Source organism: Lithobates pipiens, unplaced genomic scaffold, assembly GCF_037356315.1.
Source record: "Lithobates pipiens isolate NorthernLeopardFrog02 unplaced genomic scaffold, aLitPip1_a1.2 Scaffold_22, whole genome shotgun sequence".
Classification (NCBI taxonomy): Eukaryota; Metazoa; Chordata; class Amphibia; order Anura; family Ranidae; genus Lithobates; species Lithobates pipiens.
Genome location: NW_027507784.1, coordinates 102,954,831 through 102,976,596, shown reverse-complemented (window position 1 = coordinate 102,976,596; position 21,766 = coordinate 102,954,831). Strand labels below are relative to the sequence as shown.

At 45.5% G+C, this 21,766-nt stretch overlaps 1 protein-coding gene across 1 annotated transcript in view; it reads left to right on the top strand.

Annotated features, from left to right (window-relative positions):
- Positions 1–21,766, top strand: part of LOC143925685 (dynein axonemal heavy chain 11-like) — a 701,866-nt gene that overhangs the window by 509,066 nt on the left and 171,034 nt on the right. The gene's annotated exons all lie outside the window — the stretch shown is intronic.

Below are 21,766 nucleotides of genomic sequence, written 5' to 3'. Positions count from 1 at the left end.
GCGCTTTTAACCCTTTATTTGGCCACTAGCAGGGGTTAAAAGCGCCCAATTAACGCTCAAAAAACGCTGGTAAAGCGCTGCTAGTTTAAGCAGCGCTTTACGAGCGTTTTTCGGGCACTGACATTTCACATTGGGACTGCAGATGAGGCTTCTTTCAAGCGCTTTACAGGCGCTTTTTTTAACGCTAAAGCGCTTGAAAAACGCCTGAAAAACGCCCCAGTGTGAAAGGGGTCTAATAGAACGTGAGAAAGAGGGACACCTCTGTGTCCAATGCAGAATGTGATATGGAAAAATGTGGGCCTGGCTAAATTGCACAATATGTTTGGAGTGGTTTAAACAACATGGTTAAATATAGTCTAAGCCCACTCACAGTACACACTGCACATATGCCACAGAGGGCATGGGTGTAGAGGACGTAGAAAAGGCTCAGGTGCTGAGGAAGAAGCAGAAGCAAGTGCGGTGAAAGAAGCAAAGGGGACAGGAGTGGAGGATGAAAAAGAGGGTACAGGTGAGAGGGAAGGAAAAAAAGGTACAGGCGAAGGCGAGGAAGAGGGTACAGGTGAAGAGGAGGGTGGAGGGGAGGAAGGAGGGTGGAGGTGTCAGGATTGAGAAAGAGGGTACAGGAAAAAGCAGAGGGGACAGGTGTGGTGAAAGAATCAGAAGGAACAGGTGTGGTGGACAAAATCAAAGATGGTACAGGTTAGCAGAAAGAAAAAGAAGGTGAAGATGAGTGTAAAATGTAGGGAAGGAGGGAACAGGTGTAGAGGATTTAAAAGAAGAGGGTACAGTTGAGAGGGAGAAAGAGGGTGCAGATGCAGAAGAGGAAGGAAATGGCAGAGGTGAAAAGTAAGAAGGGAATACAGGTGTGGAGGAAGAAGGGTGTTCAGGTGAGGAGTAGGAAGAAGAGGAAACGGGTGAAAGGGAAGAAGAGGGCACAGGTGTGGAAGAGTAAGAAGAGGGTGAAGGTGTGGAGGAATAAAAGTGTACAGGTGTCTAGGAGGAAGAAGAGGGTAAAGGTGTGGAGTAAGAAGAATAGGAGAAAGGTGTGGAGAAGGAAGTTCTGTGTCTCACTTGTTCGGCCTCTGATTGAACTCCTTGATGCTGATGTCCTGGTCTAGATAGGTCTCTACAAGTGAGAGGGAGGAAGAGGGAACAAGTGTGGAGAAAGAAAAAAAAGAAGCGGGTACAAGTGAGCAGGAAATAAAAGAAAGTACAGTTGAGAATGAAGAAGATGGTGCAGGTGTGGAGGAGAAAGAAGAGAGCACAGGTAAGAGGGAAGAAGAAGATACAGTTGTTGATGACGTAGCGGGTACAGGTGAGAGGGAAGAATAGGGTCCAGGTGAGAGGGAAGAACACAGTACAGGTGTGGGGGAGAAAGAAGGTACAAGTGTGGAAGAGCAAGACGAGGTTAAAGGTGTGGATAAAGAAGAGGACACTGGTATGGACAAGGAAGATGATACAGGTGGGAGGGAAAAAGAAGGTACAGATGAGAGGAAAGAAGAGGATAAAGGCGTGGAGGGAAGAAGAGGGTACAGGTGTAGACAAAGAAGAGGGTAAAAAAAGGACAGGTGTGGAGAACTGTCTCACTTGTCAGGCTCCTTATTAAACTGAATGCTAAAGTCTGGAACTAGGTAGGTATGGATGAGGAAAGTGGTAGATTTTGGTTTGAGGCAAGAAAAATGGATTAGGGATGCATGCCAGCCACTGACTGCTGTACTACTGCACATAGCTGCTCCAACACAGGAGGAGCTGAAGCCGTACAGACAGGCACACTGGGCTTGCTGGCCTGATACTCGGAACACTATTGTCCACATATTGAGCACCATACAGTCTAATCCATCCCAGGGATACAGTCTTCAAGATTCAAAGGTTCTACTTGTTGTTCCGTACTCATTATGAATTGTATTGTGGATGGGGCTGTCAAGAGAAAGTATAGTCTTGGAGAAATGTCGTGTTAGGTAATTCTTGGATGCAAAGCAGGTCAGGGTGCTGAATGAATGAATGAATGAAATACTTGTATAGTGCTGGGCACTGATTACTGAACTGCTTGAAATTAGGCTGTGAACTCTGGGCATTGCCAGTAGTGGGACATGCATAGCTGAAATCTGCGGTGTGCCAGGATTTTGTTTCAATCCCAGGGCAGTCCCACAGAATCCAGGACTGTTGCTAGGTATGCAATAGGGCCATATTGCTCATTCACATCAGTCAATGCTCTTACAGAGCTTGCAAACTATATTGCCCTACAATTCTATTCATTCACATCAGTCTCTGCCATTAAGGCTCTATCTCTCATGCATTCTTTCATAGTACATACAATACTACTTATTTTGGTTTATGATGAATTCTAGATGCACAGGCCCTTCTGTATGTCCCCTGGTAAAGGGGTACACCCTTTTCTCCATTTTACAGCCAACCATGGAAACACACAATTTACACTGCACTTTATTTACTATTCCTTTACATCAGTCTTTGCCCTAAGGGTCTTAGGCCCCATACACACTATTCGATTTTCTGCAGTTTTTTGTCTTCAGATTTACCAATGCCATATAATATGAGGTCAAACCTTAAGAGTTTCAATTTGTATGCAATCAGGTAGGCCCTTGCACTACATGGTTTTGGTAAATCTGAAGACAAAAATCTTCAGAAAATCTAATAGTGTGAATGGAGTTTTACAATCTAAAAGGCTGATTTCACATGCATACATACACACAATACTAGGGCATATTCAGGAGTCAGTTTGCTTACTAGTGTATCTTTGGAGATTTTTTAATTATTGCAATTTATTCCTCATGTTGGGTAAACAGGCCCTACTGTCTGTCCTCTGTAAAATGAGTACACCACCTTCCCCCAATTTACAGTAGAGCTTGGACACACAGAATTTACAACATGTGTTACAAACTATCCTGTCACATTAGTCTCTGCCTTAAGGAACTTGCAAACTTAAGGCCTTATCGCTCATGCATACATAGTACATACCATATTAGGGCCAGTGCAGGAGCAGGCTCACTTATGAGAGTGTCTTTGGATTTTCATTTTTTTTAATAATAAGAAAGCTGTCCTGCTAGTCAAATTACATAATTAATTAACTCACCAGTATTCAGATTGAATGAAGAATGTTTTGGATAGAGGAGAGATAGAAAAAAAACTTTTTTTTTTTAGTTTTGGATAGAGGAGAGATGAATTAGAACACCTGTCTGTTTTTATTGCTGTTTGTGCCCCCCGGGAGATTTATCCTGTCTATTAGACCTGTTTACCGTTATCCTTGAAAGTGAAGTAAAAGAAAATCCCACATTTTGGATTGTCCCTAGAACAGTAATAGAGGGGAAATCTTCCAATAGTGACACTAGCTCTGGTAAGTTAGGGGGCACAAAGGATTCTTTTAATTTTCAGGGATTTTTCTCCTTTCTGTTTTGGTTATGGGACAAGAAGTGAAGGTACATTTTCCCAATGGGACACAGATGGCAAAAAAAAAAAAAAAAAATGATAGGGGTTATAACCCTCCCTTAAACAAAAAAGGCTTGGCTATAGTTCTACTTTAAGGAAAATTGACAAAACGTTTCATTACTAATAAAGGCACCCATATTTGGGCTCAGGGAGAGGGGTGAATGTAATATAGAATGTAATTTCCCCAGTGTTATAAAACACTGCTATTTAGAGGATAAGTGCACTTTACAACAAGCAGTTGCCACCTCCCGAATCATGAAAATCTTCTGTGCACTGACCACACCGGTACACTAGATTTCCATACAGTGGATTTCTGTGGGACCACCTGTGGCCTAGAGTTGACTGGTGTAAGGTGGAGGTGGGTCCCTCCTCTGGCTCCTTCATCTGTGTGTGTGTGTGTGTGTGTGTGTATTGTGTGTAACACTGGGCCTTGTTACTGAGATGCAGAACTCTATTCGTCCACAAAATGACACTGACTGTCCACTACTTTGCCTAACCATAATTTGAACACAAGTGCCCAGGGCAGTCTGGAAGTTGTAGTTTGAAAGGAGGACTTTGTTCACAGTCAAACCGGGACCACAACTAAAAGGCCCACAAGCACCAGCATAAGAAGAAGCCCAGGAAGGATTTGGGCAGTTGGAGAGAGATGTGCCATACAAGAAGGTTTGTTATCCATGCTGTGTTGAATCAGGCCAAGTTTAAATGCATTTAATGGGGCTGTACCAGAGCCAAGGGGCAGACTGCTGAGCTGCACGCTGAGCCATAGAGGTAAACCGAGATGGAGCACCCATCATCCAAATTCGCTGTTCAAGCCGTATTCATCTTGACTTCCATCTCTGTTTAAGGGGACCCACCACCGAACCGACAGCTCACTGCCACACATGGACTGCAACAGAGGGATCTGGTGAGAGGGTCCTTGACCCTCACAACAACTATAACTAACACTTAACCCGGTTTTCAACTCTAGACCAAGGAAGGGCCATTATCTTCCACTGACACTTTTCCCATTGGAAGCTAGCTAAACACACTTAATGTTACTTTCATCTGAGAGCAGCTGCTATTAACCTCAGAGAAAAGGCAATTAAGTGGGCATGACCTCAGACTGGTAATTTCTCCACCTAATCCTCCCTTTGCGTTGCTCTTCCCTTTTCTTTCAACTTGTTTTTCCCCATCTAGGTGCCATAAAGGGGAAACCCACTTATTGAGTCTAATTCAACTGCTTTTGAACTTCACCCTTATAAACATTACACTGCTTTTGTGTGCATTAAAGGACCCCAACTGTGCCGGCAGAAGCTAACTTCCAAGAACTATCCAGATGTTGTTACATGCCAAGGGGAAATACTGGGTTGCTGTAGTGTATTAAACTCTCAGGCCTAAGCCTAGCTGGCTTGTCTGGGAGCCCTCAAGTGAACTAGCCTATTGTACTCATTGTTAGTCCTCCATGGTCATTTGGAGCACAATCTTTCAGTCAGAGAGCTTTTATTTATGCTCTTGGTACTACAGTACAGGCTGAGTCTAGTCTTAAAGAGGTGTATTGCATTGTATTTATATTGCACTGATTTCCATACATTGACACTGAATTACTTATCTGTTGTGTTACTTTTTACTTTGGTCTGCCAATATAATCGTCTTATTTTATAAAGGTCAGTATGTGCTGACTTTGCTTGACTGCTGGGAGTTCCCAGCCAAGGTATTCTGGTGGTGTCAGCAGAAGTGAGGTTCCGCCTAGGGCCAGAGAAAGGGCAGGGGACTTAGCCTTACAAGCAGCTCCTTCTCTGGATCACTACTCTGCGTATGTAGATCTGAATAGCAACAGATCACATTTCACAGGCCATTCAAGATACTCACAATTAGTGATGGCCGAACGGTTCGCCCGGCGGTCGTTTCGCGGCGAATTTCCGACTTTCGCCGTCCGCGGGTTCGAACGCCTTTTTCCGTCGTTCGCCCCGGCGGACTTACGTGTTTAATGTATACAAGAACTTTAACCTTTCGTGACACGTTTATCATGTGTTACAGGACAACCAATTGAGACATGACAGCTCATGGACACTTGGACATTCCCCCTAACCTATAAATACACCCGATCCGGTGGCCATTTTACATTCTTTCTTCTGTCACTGTAGGGAAAGGATCCTGTGTGGAGTAGGGACAGAGAAAACGCTAGCTATTTGGTACACAAAAGTTCTTTTCAGGACTGGTATAGGTGTTAGGTCAGCAGCCTGAGTTTCTTTTGTCAGTTTAGATAAAGGGACAGAGCGCTGTATGCTGCTATTTTAGGGACAGCTCAGCCAGATTAGTCTTTCTTCATCATCATCATCATCATCATCATTAGCTGTTACTATCAGGTCCACAAAAGAGCTGTTCCAGCTAATCGTTCCAGCCTACTCTTTTTTGCCAATTTGTATAGGGACAGGCAGGAAGCAGTGTGTCAGGCAGTGAGGATAATTTTAAAGACTTGCTGTTACTATTAGTTCCACAAAGGTTCTTTTCAGGACTGGTATCAGTGGTACGGTAATAGGCTTGTACACGTATAATATTCTTTCTTCCAAATATAGAAAGAATATTATACTTGACTGCTGCCCTTCTGCTGCAGTCTGCTAATCATTCACAACTCACTTGTTCCACAAAAGTTCTTATAAGGACTGGTAACTTGGTCTGTCTAGGGTGCTACGGTACATAGGCTTGGGTGCGGTACAGTCTGCTGTTCTGTAAGGACCGCTATCGGTCCACAATAGATAGGGTTGCCGTGCACTACTGCTGACCGCTGCCCTATACTGCAGCAGTCCTTCAGCGGTATAGGGACTGACGCACAGTCTGCTAAACACTAATACACAACCTGCTTGGTCCACAAAAGTTCTTATAAGGACTGGTAACTTGGTATAGGGTGCTACGGTACATAGGCCTGAGTGCGTTACAGTCTGCTGTTCTGTAAGGACCGCTATCGGTCCACAATACATAGGGTTGACGTGCACTACTGCTGACCGCTGCCCTATACTGCAGCAGTCCTTCAGCGGTATAGGGACTGACGCACAGTCTGCTAAACACTAACACACAACCTGCTTGGTCCACAAAAGTTCTTATAAGGACTGGTAACTTGGTATAGGGTGCTACGGTACATAGGCCTGAGTGCGTTACAGTCTGCTGTTCTGTAAGGACCGCTATCGGTCCACAATACATAGGGTTGCCGTGCACTACTGCTGACCGCTGCCCTATACTGCAGCAGTCCTTCATTGGTATAGGGACTGACGTACAGTCTGCTAATCACTAACACACAACCTGCTTGGTCCACAAAAGTTCTTATAAGGACTGGTAACTTGGTATAGGGTGCTACGGTACATAGGCCTGAGTGCGTTACAGTCTGCTGTTCTGTAAGGACCGCTATCGGTCCACAATACATAGGGTTGCCGTGCACTACTGCTGACCGCTGCCCTATACTGCAGCAGTCCTTCATTGGTATAGGGACTGACGTACAGTCTGCTAAACACTAACACACAACCTGCTTGGTCCACAAAAGTTCTTATAAGGACTGGTAACTTGGTATAGGGTGCTACGGTACATAGGCCTGAGTGCGTTACAGTCTGCTGTTCTGTAAGGACCGCTATCGGTCCACAATACATAGGGTTGCCGTGCACTACTGCTGACCGCTGCCCTATACTGCAGCAGTCCTTCATTGGTATAGGGACTGACGTACAGTCTGCTAATCACTAACACACAACCTGCTTGGTCCACAAAAGTTCTTATAAGGACTGGTAACTTGGTATAGGGTGCTACGGTACATAGGCCTGAGTGCGTTACAGTCTGCTGTTCTGTAAGGACCGCTATCGGTCCACAATACATAGGGTTGCCGTGCACTACTGCTGACCGCTGCCCTATACTGCAGCAGTCCTTCATTGGTATAGGGACTGACGTACAGTCTGCTAATCACTAACACACAACCTGCTTGGTCCACAAAAGTTCTTATAAGGACTGGTAACTTGGTATAGGGTGCTACGGTACATAGGCCTGAGTGCGTTACAGTCTGCTGTTCTGTAAGGACCGCTATCGGTCCACAATACATAGGGTTGCCGTGCACTACTGCTGACCGCTGCCCTATACTGCAGCAGTCCTTCAGCGGTATAGGGACTGACGCACAGTCTGCTAAACACTAACACACAACCTGCTTGGTCCACAAAAGTTCTTATAAGGACTGGTAACTTGGTATAGGGTGCTACGGTACATAGGCCTGAGTGCAGTACAGTCTGCTGTTCTGTAAGGACCGCTATCGGTCCACAATACATAGGGTTGCCGTGCACTACTGCTGACCGCTGCCCTATACTGCAGCAGTCCTTCATTGGTATAGGGACTGACGTACAGTCTGCTAATCACTAACACACAACCTGCTTGGTCCACAAAAGTTCTTATAAGGACTGGTAACTTGGTATAGGGTGCTACGGTACATAGGCCTGAGTGCGTTACAGTCTGCTGTTCTGTAAGGACCGCTATCGGTCCACAATACATAGGGTTGCCGTGCACTACTGCTGACCGCTGCCCTATACTGCAGCAGTCCTTCATTGGTATAGGGACTGACGTACAGTCTGCTAATCACTAACACACAACCTGCTTGGTCCACAAAAGTTTTTATAAGGACTGGTAACTTGGTATAGGGTGCTACGGTACATAGGCCTGAGTGCAGTACAGTCTGCTGTTCTGTAAGGACCGCTATCGGTCCACAATACATAGGGTTGACGTGCACTACTGCTGACCGCTGCCCTATACTGCAGCAGTCCTTCATTGGTATAGGGACTGACGTACAGTCTGCTAATCACTAACACACAACCTGCTTGGTCCACAAAAGTTCTTATAAGGACTGGTAACTTGGTATAGGGTGCTACGGTACATAGGCCTGAGTGCAGTACAGTCTGCTGTTCTGTAAGGACCGCTATCGGTCCACAATACATAGGGTTGCCGTGCACTACTGCTGACCGCTGCCCTATACTGCAGCAGTCCTTCATTGGTATAGGGACTGACGTACAGTCTGCTAATCACTAACACACAACCTGCTTGGTCCACAAAAGTTTTTATAAGGACTGGTAACTTGGTATAGGGTGCTACGGTACATAGGCCTGAGTGCAGTACAGTCTGCTGTTCTGTAAGGACCGCTATCGGTCCACAATACATAGGGTTGACGTGCACTACTGCTGACCGCTGCCCTATACTGCAGCAGTCCTTCAGCGGTATAGGGACTGACGCACAGTCTGCTAATCACTAACACACAACCTGCTTGGTCCACAAAAGTTCTTATAAGGACTGGTAACTTGGTATAGGGTGCTACGGTACATAGGCCTGAGTGCGTTACAGTCTGCTGTTCTGTAAGGACCGCTATCGGTCCACAATACATAGGGTTGCCGTGCACTACTGCTGACCGCTGCCCTATACTGCAGCAGTCCTTCAGCGGTATAGGGACTGACGCACAGTCTGCTAAACACTAACACACAACCTGCTTGGTCCACAAAAGTTTTTATAAGGACTGGTAACTTGGTATAGGGTGCTACGGTACATAGGCCTGAGTGCAGTACAGTCTGCTGTTCTGTAAGGACCGCTATCGGTCCACAATACATAGGGTTGCCGTGCACTACTGCTGACCGCTGCCCTATACTGCAGCAGTCCTTCATTGGTATAGGGACTGACGTACAGTCTGCTAATCACTAACACACAACCTGCTTGGTCCACAAAAGTTCTTATAAGGACTGGTAACTTGGTATAGGGTGCTACGGTACATAGGCCTGAGTGCGTTACAGTCTGCTGTTCTGTAAGGACCGCTATCGGTCCACAATACATAGGGTTGCCGTGCACTACTGCTGACCGCTGCCCTATACTGCAGCAGTCCTTCATTGGTATAGGGACTGACGTACAGTCTGCTAATCACTAACACACAACCTGCTTGGTCCACAAAAGTTCTTATAAGGACTGGTAACTTGGTATAGGGTGCTACGGTACATAGGCCTGAGTGCGTTACAGTCTGCTGTTCTGTAAGGACCGCTATCGGTCCACAATACATAGGGTTGCCGTGCACTACTGCTGACCGCTGCCCTATACTGCAGCAGTCCTTCATTGGTATAGGGACTGACGTACAGTCTGCTAATCACTAACACACAACCTGCTTGGTCCACAAAAGTTCTTATAAGGACTGGTAACTTGGTATAGGGTGCTACGGTACATAGGCCTGAGTGCGTTACAGTCTGCTGTTCTGTAAGGACCGCTATCGGTCCACAATACATAGGGTTGCCGTGCACTACTGCTGACCGCTGCCCTATACTGCAGCAGTCCTTCATTGGTATAGGGACTGACGTACAGTCTGCTAATCACTAACACACAACCTGCTTGGTCCACAAAAGTTCTTATAAGGACTGGTAACTTGGTATAGGGTGCTACGGTACATAGGCCTGAGTGCGTTACAGTCTGCTGTTCTGTAAGGACCGCTATCGGTCCACAATACATAGGGTTGCCGTGCACTACTGCTGACCGCTGCCCTATACTGCAGCAGTCCTTCATTGGTATAGGGACTGACGTACAGTCTGCTAATCACTAACACACAACCTGCTTGTTCCACAAAAGTTCTTATAAGGACTGGTAACTTGGTATAGGGTGCTACGGTACATAGGCTTGAGTGCGGTACAGTCTGCTGTTCTGTAAGGACCGCTATCGGTCCACAATAGATAGGGTTGACGTGCACCACTGCTGACCGCTGCCCTATACTGCAGCAGTCCTTCAGCGGTATAGGGACTGACGTACAGTCTGCTAAACACTAATACACAACCTGCTTGGTCCACAAAAGTTCTTATAAGGACTGGTAACTTGGTATAGGGTGCTACGGTACATAGGCTTGAGTGCGGTACAGTCTGCTGTTCTGTAAGGACCGCTATAGGTCCACAATAGATAGGGTTGACGTGCACCACTGCTGACCGCTGCCCTATACTGCAGCAGTCCTTCAGCGGTATAGGGACTGACGTACAGTCTGCTAAACACTAATACACAACCTGCTTGGTCCACAAAAGTTCTTATAAGGACTGGTAACTTGGTATAGGGTGCTACGGTACATAGGCTTGAGTGCGGTACAGTCTGCTGTTCTGTAAGGACCGCTATAGGTCCACAATAGATAGGGTTGACGTGCACCACTGCTGACCGCTCACCTATACTGCAGCAGTCCTTCAGCGGTATAGGGACTAAGAGTTTTGTCACAGGGTCATTTAAAAAATGACATGCAGAGGAAGAGGCAGGCCCTTCCGCAGGGGTGGTAGGGGTAGGGCAGGAGCAACAGGCTTGAGCCAAAGTGGGAAGTTGCAGAAGGTGCGTTCAATTACTTTAAAGGATGCACCAGACTTGGTTGAGTGGCTCGCTCAGCCTTACTCTTCTGCACCCTCCTCATCCTCTCGATCTGCACCCTCTTCTTCACTCTCTGCTATGTGCACCCCCAAAGACACTACCACCAACAACACGACCACCACCACCACCACCACATACCTTCCGCTTGAGTCACTGGAATTATTTTCCGATCCATATCAAGAGGACATTTCTGATGCGCAGCCACTCTTGGTATTGGATCAGGAAGAGGAGGTAGCAACAAGCGCTACTCAGCAGTCTGACGCCAGTACCCAGATCAGCCCAAGGAGGAGGTTGGTCCCCGGTGTTGCTGCCTACTCTACTTATAGCGGTGGGGAAGGTGACGTTGATGATGACGTGTCTAGTGATGTCACGTGGGTGCCCACAAGAGAGGAAGAGGAGGGGAGTTCAGAGGGAGATATGGACCAGCAGATAGGGAGGAGAAGCAGCAATGACTTACATTGCACAGCAGGGACAAAGCAGACTGCAAATGTATCAGGAGCGAGTCATCGACCATGTACGGTCACATCTGGCGCTCCCAGGACACCGGCACATGGCTCCGCAGTGTGGGCTTTTTTTAACGTGTCCGCTGCTGACAATAGCGTTGCCATCTGCAATCTTTGCAGTCAACGCGTTAGTCGCGGTAAGCCCAATACTCACCTAGGGACGACCGCCTTAAGAAGGCACATGAGCAGCCATCACCGAGCCCAGTGGGAGCAACGGAACACACAAAGCCACACTGCAGGCTCTCACCGTCCAGCCTCGTCTTCTACTTCTCCTTCTCCTCTCTCCTCACAATTGTCCTCCACTCCACCTTCCATCACGCCAAGCTCACATTTTTCTGCAAAAAGGCAGGCTTCCGTGGGCCTAATGTTTGAGCGTAAAAAAATGATGACGCCGGATAACCCTCTTGCCCAACGGTTGGCGGCTGGCTTGTCAGAACTCATAGCCCGCCAACTACTGCCATATAAACTGGTGGACTCGGAGGCCTTTCGCAAATTTGTGGCCATTGGAACACCACAATGGAAGGTCCCAGGAAGGAAGTATTTCTCAGAGAAGGGCATCCCAGAGCTATATGGCCATGTTCAGCGGCAAGTGAATGTATCTCTGGCACACAGTGTCGGTGCCAAGATACATCTGACCACAGACACGTGGTCTAGCAAACACGGGCAGGGAAGGTATATCAGTTTTACTGCCCACTGGGTGAACCTTCTGACGGCCGTCAAGCATGTAACCCGTGGCACCCGTGTAGATTTGGTTTTACCGCCACGGATTGCATGCAGGCCTGACTCTTCTTCTCCTCCTCCTACTCCATCCTCCTCCCTCTCCTCCTCAGCTGCCTCCTCCTTTTCCGCTGCTAGCGTCTCTTCCACTGCACCGCCCAAGCTCCCCAGAACCTATTCCACATGCCAGGTGAGACGTTGCCATGCCGTGCTGCGTCTGTTGTGCCTGGAAGCAAAGAGCCACACTGGCCCGGCACTCCTTTCAGCTTTGCGTTCACAGGCAGATGAGTGGCTAACACCGCTCAATTTGACAGTTGGTAAAGTGGTGTGTGACAACGGTGCCAATCTGCTTAGCGCATTGAAACAGGGCAAAATCACGCACGTGCCGTGCATGGCACACGTCTTAAACTTGGTCGTGCAGCGATTCCTTGTCAAATACCCTGGGGTCCAGGACATCTTGCGGCAGGCAAGGAAAATCTCGGCCCATTTCAGAAGATCTTACACGGCCATGGCTCGCCTTGCTGACATTCAGCGGCGACACCATCTGCCGGTCAGACGTCTTATTTGCGATTGCCCGACGCGATGGAACTCAACCTTCTATATGCTTGATAGGCTGCTCCAGCAGAAACGTGCAGTTAACGTCTACCTGTATGAACTCTGCGAAAGAAACGGTTCTGGGGAGCTGGGTTTTTTTTCACCGCGCCAGTGGCTGCTCATGCGCGACACATGCAGACTTCTGCGGCCATTTGAGGAGATCACCAAACTGGTCAGTCGCAGCCATGGCGCCATCAGTGACATGGTACCTTATGCCTTCTTTCTGGAGCGTGCATTGCGTCGTGTCATTGATCAGGCTGTGGAGGAGCAGGAGCGGGAAGATGAGGAAGTCGCAATGCTGGATGAATTCCCAGGGGGGGCTACTCTATCTGAGACAAGTCAACAACAGGAGTCTGATGAGGAGTCAGAGGAGGATGGTGCCGGGGCGGATGAGCAGGAGCAAGAAGAGCATGCTTTAAACCTTTCTGGGATCCCTGTTGTGCGAGGATGGGGAGAGGAGAATGAAGAGGACGACATTATCCTGGATGATGAGCAGGAGCCAGGCCACCACACCGCTTCCACTTTAGTGCAAATGGGGGCCTTCATGCTCCAGTGTTTTAATAGGGACCCCCGTATAAAAAGCATGAGGGTCAAGGACCAGTACTGGGTGGCAACGTACTTAGACCCCCGGTACAAACACAAAATGGCGGAAATGTTACCGCCGTCGCAGAGGGCTGTCAGAATGCAGCACTTCCAGGCCTTGCTTCGAGAAATGCTGCATTCTGCTTTTGCGTGCGCTGGCAGAGGAGCAATTCCCACTCCCAGAGAAGGATTTGCGGGTACCAATCCAACAGCGCCTGCAAGAAGAGGCCGGTTTGAAGATGTGTTGGTGACTTCGGATATGAGGTCATTCTTTCAGCCGACCCATCGACAGGTGTCATCCGGATCCAGCATCAGGGAACGCCTAGACCGTCAGGTGTCCGACTACATTGGGTTAACGGCCGATGTGGACGCTCTGAGGAGTGATGAACCCCTAGACTACTGGGTGGGCAGGCTTGACCTCTGGCCAGAGCTTGCCCAATTTGCAATCGAACTGTTGGCTTGCCCCTCATCCAGTGTCCTGTCCGAAAGGACGTTCAGCGCAGCAGGGGGGATTGTGACCGATAAGCGTACTCGCCTAGCTCACCACAGTGTTAACTACCTCACATTTCTAAAAATGAATGAGGCATGGATCTCGGAGGAATTCAACACATGTGATCAGTAGACCATGTATATGTCTATAAACAATTTTTGGAATCAAGCACACAGACCTTCTTAATTCATTTGGCTCACTTCCCTGACCCAAAAAAGCACACCGTACTATATGCCCCTACCCTCCTCTTTGAAGAGGTTGAGCGGTGTCATATTTCTACTGGGGCTGCTTATTATGAGGGGTTCCCACCATCCCTGTGCTGTGCTGACTTCCTCCTGGGTGTTCTTATTATGAGGGGCTCCCACCATCCCTGTGCTGTGCTGACTTCCTCCTGGGGGTTCTTATTATGAGGGGATCACACCATCCCTGTGCTGTGCTGACTTCCTCCTGGGGCTGCTTACGGTGCTGCTGTCAGCGCTGTATGTCACGGAGCTGCTGTCAGCGCTGTATGTCACGGAGCTGCTGTCAGCGCTGTATGTCACGGAGCTGCTGTCAGCGCTGTATGTCACGGAGCTGCTGTCAGCGCTGTATGTCACGGAGCTGCTGTCAGCGCTGTATGTCACGGAGCTGCTGTCAGCGCTGTATGTCACGGAGCTGCTGTCAGCGCTGTATGTCACGGTGCTGCTGTCAGCGCTGTATGTCACGGAGCTGCTGTCAGCGCTGTATGTCACGGAGCTGCTGTCAGTGCTGTATGTCACGGAGCTGCTGTCAGCGCTGTATGTCACGGAGCTGCTGTCAGCGCTGTATGTCACGGAGCTGCTGTCAGCGCTGTATGTCACGGTGCTGCTGTCAGCGCTGTATGTCACGGAGCTGCTGTCAGCGCTGTATGTCACGGAGCTGCTGTCAGTGCTGTATGTCACGGAGCTGCTGTCAGCGCTGTATGTCACGGAGCTGCTGTCAGCGCTGTATGTCACGGAGCTGCTGTCAGCGCTGTATGTCACGGTGCTGCTGTCAGCGCTGTATGTCACGGAGCTGCTGTCAGCGCTGTATGTCACGGAGCTGCTGTCAGCGCTGTATGTCACGGAGCTGCTGTCAGCGCTGTATGTCACGGAGCTGCTGTCAGCGCTGTATGTCACGGAGCTGCTGTCAGCGCTGTATGTCACGGTGCTGATGTCAGTGCTCTGTATTACGGTGCTGCTGTCAGTGCTCTGTATCTCCTGCACCCTCTTGTTTGCCTACCCTGGTCCCTGACCTTCCCTCTCCTCCATTGCCTTCATTAGCTCCATAGTCCTGAATTGTCAGAACAATTTCCCAAATAAAAAAAAAATGCTTGTAGTTATCGATCCCAAATTCACCTCATACATGTATTATGCTATTGTCCAGGTGGTGGGACTACGTGCTACCCCCTAATAATTACCCCGTGGCCGCAAATTCGACCTAAAGGTTTGCGAAATTCGCCTCCCATTGAAGTCAATGGAGCCCGCGGCGAACGGTCGTTTTCGCGAACGTTTGTGCCCGTTCGCGTTTCGCGTTCGCGAAACGTCCCGTCGGAAGTTCGTCCATCACTACTCACAATATAGTGGTAAGTCAGCTTGGTGTAGAACTGGAGAGTAACCAAGAGCTTGTTGGCTGCAAGCGACAGTTATAAAATATTAGTTTTTTGGGAATTCATAAATACCCTATAAAATGGAAAATATTTTTTATTGTAAAATTCTTTTCTTTTTTTTTTTTTATAAAAATTATGGATTCACACAACATTTGCAATACTTGTGTTGAAAAAATAATTTTGCATATAAGTAACTATTATTGTGATTTATTATGCAAATTAAAATGTTCTTATCAGTGGGCACTTTTAGGTTTTATATAATATCAATCTATATTTTTGTAGGATGTTTTTGCGCATTATAGTGCAATATGCTGGTTACCAGCAAAATCAACATGAGATATGGTAACAAATAGACCTCAAAATACACTAATACTGTATACTGATTTTAATATATCAAGGTTATTATTCTGCTGGCCAGTGTTAATTTTGACATCAAATTTTGATTTAGTTTTAGTTATAGTCTTTTGACTAAAATGCCATTTTAGTTTTAGTCGTATTTTAGTCTTTTGACTAAAATGCCATTTTAGTTTTAGTTCTATTTTAACCACTTCAATACTGGGCACGTTCTCCCCTTTCCGCTCAGGACAATTTTCAGCTTTCAGTGCTGTTGCACTTTGAATGACAATTGCAAAGTCATACAACACTACAACCAAACGAAATTTTTCATAATTTTCTTCCCACAAATATAGCTTTCTTTTGGTGGTATTTGATCACCACTGGGGTTTTTATATTGTGCTAAACAAACTAAAAATGTTTTTGAAAAAAAAAAGTTTTTCTCAATTTCTGTTATAAAATTTTGCTTTGATGAGGTGTCACTGATAGGCACTGATGATGATGCACTGATATGTAGAATTGATAGGCACTGATATGTAACACTGATAGGCTACACTGCTATGCAGCACTGATAGACTACACTGATAATACACCATTGATATGCAGCTCTGATGGGCACTGATAGGCGGCACTGATGGGCACTGATTGGTGGCTCGATCAGCCTGGTGCAGATGCTTGTTTAGAAAGCAGAGCAGTAGGAGGGGTAGTGGATGATCCCCGACCCCAGCTCCTCAGGCTCAGGTTCCTGGCTGTTGGTGTGTGGCTCCTGGTTCCTGGTTTCCTTGGCTCCTAGGCTTCTGGTTCCTGGGTTTGGGCTCTCGGTGCCTGGCTTCCTCAGCCCTCTGGCTTCTGGCTCCTGGCTCCTGCCTCTCTCCGTTCTCTGGCTACCAGCCATCAACTCTTGGCAGAGACTCTGGACGAATGTTTCCATCTGAGTGATCCTGCGATACAACAGTCAGAAAACAACAAAACAGTAGGTCCTGTTTTTTTTTTCTCTGTCTGCATTTGGACGGAGAAATAAGGGGACAGGTGGGAAAGGAGTAGAGGCGGAACACAAACTCATAATGCCAGGCCTTAAGTTGCCCAGGAAGAGGGGAAAAGCATTTTAAAAGGAGGAGAGAAGAGAGGTGGGAAGTGAGGGAAGACGTGGACCTTTGCCCTTTGTTAAATAGCGGGGATTTTGAGAGCCATGAGGCTCCCCAAATAGTAGGTCTGGATGGCCCCTAATAAACCCCATGTCAAAGCACAGATTGTTACCCTTTGTTCCTCTCCCACCTCAATGGCAGTGAAGACATCAGGAAAATCAGTAGTAAAACCCCCCAGAAATAAAATCCCCTCAAGCTGTTGGAATATCAGTAGAAACTCAGACTACAATAGAGAAAGAGGTAGAGCAATTTCCCTTTGTTAAAGATATCATGGAAGCCATTAAAGTTAGCAGTGAGGCCCTTACAACAAAAATGTATGCCTTACCGGTGGATGTCAGCACAATGAGACAAGAGTTTGATAAAATACAAGAAAGAATTTCAACAATGGAAATTCATGTCTCAAAGGTGGAAGAAGAATTAAAAACAGATAATAGAGAATGACAAATGTTGAAAAAACAAATCAGAGCTTTACAGGACAGAGCAATTGATACAGAAAGCCGTCTGAGGAGAAACAACATTCGAATTGTAGGTCTACCCGAGCAAGTGGAAGGAGAAAATCTAATTGAATTCTCACAGAAATTCTTGATAAAAATATTAGGCTTAACAGATATGTCTGTAACATTTGCGGTGGAAAAAGAGCATAGGATCTCCTTTCCGCTCCTCAAAACCAGGGGCACCCCCGCTCGTTTTTAGTGCGTCTATTGAACTATAGAGATCGAGATCATATTTTATCAGCGGCCAAGATAAGGACAGAGTTACAATATGAAAACGCCAAGGTATCGTTCTTTCCTGATTATTCCCCCTGAAATTCAGCAACAAAGAAGAGCCAATACAGAAGTACGGAGAAGGTTGAGAGAGAAGGGGATAAAATTTAGCCTTCTATATCCCAGTAAATTATGGGTGATGGACAGCTCGCACACCCAGTTTTTTGAAACACCGATAATGGCATCAGAGTGGTTGGACACTAGATAATGGTGTTTTTATTATTATTTTTTTTGGGGGGGGGGGGGGAGTATATAATTGTGGCAAAAGGACACAATGGTATTGAATAATATATATTCTTGTCTTTTTTTTTTTTTTTTTTTGAGCGGGGGATTGCACATTAAAAATAAATATTAGTGGATTCAAATGATATAACAGCACTGAAAAATAATATATATACATATATATATATATATATATATATATATATATATACATATATATATATATATATATATATATATATATATATATATATATATATATATATATGTGTGTGTGTGTGTGTGTTTTTTGTCGGGGGGGGGGGGGGACTGCACATAAGGAAATGTAAAATAATAAGTATTAATAAATGCAAAAGATCTAACAGCACTGAATAGTAACATATAGTTTTTTTTTTTTTTTTGCTTTGGTCGTTGTTTCATATGATACGACACAGAAGGAAATATAAAGACACATGACACATGGGAAATAAGAGGATTGTAAAGGAAGGGTGGTTGGGAGAAGATTTTTACACTGAATGCGGATTTTTGTAAATAACTATTTCAGCATTATATATTAATAATACACTTTTTGAAATGAAAGAAGGAAAAGATAGATGTTTAAGGGTACATTAATAAGGCGTTTGTCAGATCTACTGCTATTAGAGAGCCCGCCACACAATGGATCGGTAGGTGTGTTGGGTTATGTTGGGTACTGAGCATGGAATAGATACTATACTCAGTGAAGTAGGGGATAGAAGAAGTTTCTCTTTGCTCCCATCCATGAATGGATGGGGTTGTAGAATAGGGAGGGGAGTGGAAAGGGATAGGGTGGGATGGGAGGAGGGAGGTGAAGTGAATGTAAGAGCTGGGTGGTTACAGGAAGGGCAATAGTGTGGTTTAAAGACTCTATGGATGTATCCTCTAAAACTTAGGAGGCGTAAGATAGGACAGAGATATCTGCCAATCCCATACACCTGATACAATGCCAGTTAAACAAAAATATTAATAATTGTTATTCAATAATATCCTGGAATGTTCGAGGATTCAATTCTAAATTTAAACAGGCATTAATGTTTAAATATATAAGAAAATATAGTCCCCAGCTGATTATACTCAAATTAATAACTTTAAAAAAAGCCTGGATACAAAAAGCGTATCATGCTACTTATTCTTCCTACGCTAGAGGAGTATCAGTTTTAGTGACTAAAACCTTCCTCTGAGAAATAAAGAAGGTCTCTATAGAAATACAAGGAAAATATGTTATTGTATTATATAAGATTGGGCAACAGAGATATGTTACAGTAGCAGTATATATTCTACCTCCTTTTCTGTTGCTATTCTAAATGAGATAATGGAGAAAATAATCCCATATCCCCCAGCAAAATTATTGCTTATTGGAGATTTTAATTCAATTCTATCTCCAGAGTTGGATAGACCAAAACCTCCTAAGCAGTATTTAGTGGATCTAACTGGACACAGGCAACATGAGTAACAATAATTGGGAGATGGAGGAACCCAGAAAAAAGAGCTCACTCCTGTTTTACTGCCTCCTATAAAACGGTGTCCAGAATAGACCTAGCATTCACGGATGCGACAATGTTAACAGAAATTGCAGAAGCCACATAGCTACCGAATGGTCTTTCTGGCCACGTCCCTCGCTTTCTGTCATTACGTACCCCCATTCCGAGGAATGCATCATTGTGGAGACTCCGCAATGGATGTCATGCCTGGAAATAGGGCAACAAATATTACATCTATAATAATGGAATATTGGGAAAAGAATGCAAGGTCGTCCTCAGTAGGCATAGTGTGGGATGCATTTAAGGCGTATCCGCGAGGACCATACATTTCAAATATTGCAGCGGTTAATAAAAAACAGAAGGCCAAGACGCAGAAACTGCAAAAACAGAAGTACAGAAGGAAAAATACAGTCAAGATTCTAGTGCTATAAACTTTGATCAAATGATGGCTGCACAAATTGGTTTACACCTACATGTGGAAGAAATAACAAGATTAGAACTATACAGAAACAGACAAAATCTTTTAGAGCAAGGAAATAAAAGTTGGAGATTCCTGGCAAGATTGGCGCAACAAGAATATCAAGCAACAACTATATTAGAAATTGAGACTTTAGAAGGAGAGAGAGTAAAAGAACCTGGGGAGATTTTGGAGATCTTCAGAGAGTATTATAGCTCTATGCCTCTTCTCTCCCCTCTGTCTTCCACCTGAGGGCTATGGCGGATCTTTTGGACTGAGTAGCCCTTTGGGTGGTTGTCAGATAGGGAGAGAGAGGCATTGGTTAGCCCAATTACAAGCGAGGAGATTATGAAGATTATACATACATTACTAGGGGAGAAAGCACCAGGTCCAGACGGAATTCCTGTAGAATTCTATAACAAATACGGAGCTTTACTAGCCCCAAAACTCGCAGAAGTATTTACAAGTGGTCTCTGGAAAGGAGCCCTTCCAGATTCAATGAGGCAGACACACATAACTTTAATATATAAAGCACTGAAGGACCCAAAATTATGCTCCTCAAATAGGCCGATAGCATTATTAAATATAGACTTTAAAATATTGAAGAAAATACTAACACTGAGATTAAAACCTCTATTAAAAAATATTATAGACTCAGATCAGACAGGATTTATGCCACAGAGAACAACGGATGTCAACTTACGTAGATTATATACAAATATACATACTCATCATGTGCATGAGGGATCTAGGACAGTGGCTTCTTTAGACATAGAGAAGGCCTTCGACACAGTCGAATTGCCTTTTCTGTGGGAAATACTTAGAAGGATGGGATTTCCGCTAATATTCATTAAATGGATACAAACAATATATAAGAAACCCATGTCAGCGGTAAAATTGGCAAGAAAGCTCTCATCCTTCTTTCAGTTATATAGAGGTACGAGGCAGGGCTGCCCTTTCTCTCCAGCACTCTTTGTGATAGCAATAGAGCCAGTAGCAGAGGCCCTTAGGAACTTGCCAAATATTCAAGGGCTCCTTGTTGGAGGGCTGAAAGAGAGGGTAGCCCTGTATGCCGATAATATGCTGTGTTTAAGAGATCCAGAACCATCATTGAAGGAAACTCTAGAATTGTTGGATACTTTTTCAGTATTTACAGGGCTTAAAACAGGTATGTCCAAAGTCCGGCGCAGGCCAAACGCGGCCCGCGGTCCGGTTTTGAACGGCCCACCTCGTTATTTAAACATGTATATCTTTTGTGACCCCCGACAATCTCCCAGTGCCGGGGGTCACAAATGATATATAGGTTGACTGTCTCAGAGGGAGGAGGCGGGATGAGTGCCGTGCACTCAGGAGTATTTCCTGATTACACAGCAGCCTCTGTAATAGGAGGTCCCATCTCCGGCACTGCCATTGGACGACTGTTCTATCCATCAAAGGAAGCGGGACGAGATCTGACACCTTCGATGATAACGACAGTAAAAATATGGAGAACTGCTGTAGCAAAAGGGATTAAGGGAACAAAAGAAGGATACTCGAGAACAGATTTGTAAGGTGCGCCCCTCCTTGATTAGCTCGAGCTGGACTTTAGTGGTCACTGGAAAGCCCTCTCAATCAATTGGGTAAATCAGACAACCATAGGCGTTGATGGTTTATCATGAGTACGATCCTTTATTTCCTGTATTGCACTTTTATGTGCTTCAGACATTGCATAAAGACAGAGGGAAGGCCTCTTGTCAGCCAATCAAAATTATACAAGACACAATGGCCTTTTGAATGACCAATCATATACATCCACATATATGTTCATCATACATTAAGCAAAATTTTTAAGGGGAATTTCTGATAAAAGGTACCCAGACATATATATATAAAAATATGTTTTTTGACCTTAAGCTGTCTATAATAATTTGAACATAAAACCACAATATTTAATTTCGCCTTACAATGTTCTAAATCTGTAAACTTAAATGCCAGCTGCGACCACAAGCGCATCCTGTTTTCCAAGCGATTTTGCACTTCAGAAGAATCTTGCAAAAGCTTTGCAGGTG